The sequence below is a fragment of the Maylandia zebra genome, linkage group LG7 (genome assembly GCF_041146795.1).
Source record: "Maylandia zebra isolate NMK-2024a linkage group LG7, Mzebra_GT3a, whole genome shotgun sequence".
Classification (NCBI taxonomy): Eukaryota; Metazoa; Chordata; class Actinopteri; order Cichliformes; family Cichlidae; genus Maylandia; species Maylandia zebra.
The window spans coordinates 51,043,220-51,046,488 of NC_135173.1; the positions used below are offsets into that span (position 1 = coordinate 51,043,220).

At 41.5% G+C, this 3,269-nt stretch overlaps 1 non-coding gene across 1 annotated transcript; it reads right to left on the minus strand.

The window, feature by feature from the left end:
* Nucleotides 1-2,000: 2,000 nt before the first annotated feature.
* trnae-uuc (transfer RNA glutamic acid (anticodon UUC)) lies at nt 2,001-2,072 on the minus strand. Its single transcript has one exon. It is a non-coding gene; the product is annotated as a tRNA-Glu (tRNA).
* Nucleotides 2,073-3,269: the final 1,197 nt, after the last annotated feature.

The window sequence follows — 3,269 nt, forward strand, 5'->3', positions numbered from 1 at the left end:
ACAAATAAAGGACTAAGAAGTGAGAGGAGTAACAAAAGTCCTGCTGAAAGAAAAAAAAAAGGTCAAAACACTAACAGAAGACACTTAATCCTCACCAGTAGCTCCAAAACACACCACTGAACTCAACACAATAGTGGATCAAGACCATCATCAGAGCCTTCCATCAGCCATCAGATAAATATGGCAAAGTCCAAAGACCATTTGTTAGGCTGAACCCACATAAAAAAAATCCACCCACCTGAAGATGCCAAGAATGCAAAAGGAGCTCTAATGTGCGGGAACAGGAATAAAGTTGTTTATGTCAATGTTCGGGGAAGGATGAATATTTGTACGCTGAGTCAAAGGAATGACTTGTTTGTGTTCGTTTGCCCCCACGTTTTCCTGGAAGACAAAGCAGGACAGCGAGGCGGTGGCTTGATCAGCTGTCAGATCATTCAATTGTCAGAAACTGTTGGACATCATCTCAGTCAGCAGGAACTCATCAGGACTGGAAACATTTACTTTTATCTTCTTTTTTTTATCAAACATGAGCATTTAAAAAACAGGATCTCAGAGGAGGTGTGACGTGAGCTGCAGCAGACGTCTCCTTAATCTAAATTACAACTCTCTGACGGCATCGTGACTCAGGCGATGCTCAGCATTTCACCATGTGAGGGTCCAGTTTCCTTGTCTCATCAGTAATAAATGAAAACAGGGATGTGAACCCTCTCTTGTAAAGCCTCTTGTGACAGTTTGATTATAGCACTACTGCTACTACTCAAACTACAGATTTGTACCATGAAAATAAAGGCCAAAAGCATCTTTTAACAGATTGTAAGATGCTTTAAAAAAACCAGGGATTGAACCACCAACCTCCTGCTCTACCTCCTGAGCCCAACCCGATTTCTGTTTAGAAGCTGCTCCACCCAGCAGTTTGCCATCCACACTGTGGGGTGTGAGATTATTGTTTATGCCAAGCAACCTTTCTCATTTTTAACTTGTTGGACTTCTTTCGGGGTTCCTTACAAAGCTGTGCGATAAGTACCAGCTGTCTTGCACATGAGATCATTTCAAACACCACTTTAGCTGTCAGAGTGATGGAGAGGAATGTGAATGAAAACTGCGTGCTTATCTAGCACCAACAGTTTCATTTATCTGCTAAAAACCTCTAACCCTCATCGTTTCGACACAAAGATTTCACCAGCGCAGCTGAAATCAAAGCTCTTAAATCTCAAGCTCAGCTTCTCTGTGCTGGTGGCCGCGTCTGTGTTGGTAAAGAAAAGAGATCACACATGCACACTTAAAAAAAAATGCATCTCAACTGCTCCGATACTCCTGACACGTACGGGATCACTACAGGTTTTCACTTGGGCAGCAGTTGTCCTTCTCTCCTGGAGCTTTCTTTAGGCGCCTTCCCAGCTTTGACAGAAGTCCAGCTGGGATAACCACATTTACTCAGGGTCTTCTTGATGTGATGTTCTGCTGTGTCTGTGGGGATGGTGTTCGCTCTGTGTTGTAGCGTCCTGATGACAGTGGATGATGAGAGTCAAACCTTAAATACTGATCCTTATGTGTAGGTTTACGGTACACAACAGCTTTTAAATGTCCCCCATTCCTGATGGAAATCTCACAGTCTAAGAAGGCTAACCTGCCACTTTTCATATCCTCCCTGGTGAATATGATGTGTCGGTCCACCGAGTTAATCTGATCTGTGAATTGCGGTAGGTCCTGAGATTTGATTTTCACACGTGTGTCATCCACATATCTGAACCAATGACTTGGTGGTGTTCCAGGGTAGGATAACAAAGCCCTCTTTTCCACTTCTTCCATGTACAAATTGGCCACGATGGGTGAAACTGGGAAAACCTGCAGTCAGCTGAGACTGAAGAAGTCACTTGGATGAGTGACAAAACGTTTCTCCCACTGATGAACAGTCAACTTTTGGATATTTACGTTATACTTTCCCACATTACTTCTGAATGGGAACCCATTTAAAATAACAAAGATACAAAAAGCAACATTTCCCATACCAGGAGTTGAACCCGGGCCACCTGGGTGAAAACCAGGAATCCTGACCACTAGACCATATGGGACCTCTTGGAGTGTTGGAGTATACCATGGTTGTTTTGCTTCTGATGTGACACAGAGTAAGTACAATGCAAACTTGTGACCATTTGGATGAGCCATTCTCATGATTTACATAGAAAGTTGCTTCCTGTTTGGTGCTTTCCCTGTGTGTGGGCAAAATAAGAGCCCACCAAAAAACAACAAAAAAAAAAAAAAAAAAAAAAAAAAGATCAATGCAAGACTCATGCTACACAGCATGAAACAAAAGTCCCTTTCACTGAGCGTAATATTTCTGTGAGATGTGCAGTTCAGCCAGTGCTACCTGCTTTCCTAAACAAACGTGTAAAAAAATGTAAATCACCAACGGTGGCGTCTGTAAGGACTGGAGTGTAGAGAGACGAAAGAAGGACGATAAAGGATCGCAGCAGGAGTTTGAAGCTGTTAGGAAAAGTGGGTTAATCACCAGCCTACAAAGGAATCAGTTTAGTAATCCAGTTTGTGCTGGACTAGTTAGCTTAGCATTTCATTCAAACTTAACCTGGCTAATCCTCAGCACACTACAAACTTACTTTGGTTCCTTAAGTGTTGCTCATGCATTTCTTATTGAAGAAATCTTCGACTGTATAAGTAATTTTAGACCGTATTGTTCTGAACATGTGTAAAGACCTAGAGATACACAAACTGAAAGGACTCATGCAAATTACTTACAGTTTATATGTCAGCCTTTAAAGGCCATACAGGAGGAATTGTCCTTTTCTTTACAAATGCAGGGGGGATGGTGCGGTTGGGCTTGCAATAAATTGCTGGAACACAGCCTGATTTTTTTCTTTGTTTGTTTTTTTTAAACACAATGCAGTTAGACTTTTTGAACATAATGTACAGGATAAAATAAGATCTACTTACGATCATATTAGGAATTTTTCCCACCATGCCACCTATAGGAGTAGGAATAACGAATAACGCCCTTGCTTTCTTCCTGTGTTTGTCAGTATGAGCATATTGGACCGTAACTGAAAAGCAAAATACAATAAAAGGTCACTGATTCTTATCTGACAAAAGGTAGGACTGTAGATAAACAGAGAAGGTTAAAAATGTATAATAATCTGGTGTTTAATGTCATCATAAGGCCTGACATTTACTCCTTGACTCCTGGATTTCTTTGCCTATATTGGCCAGCTGCTGCCTGATTTTAAAGCACGTGACGGTGTGGTGATTCATCCAGA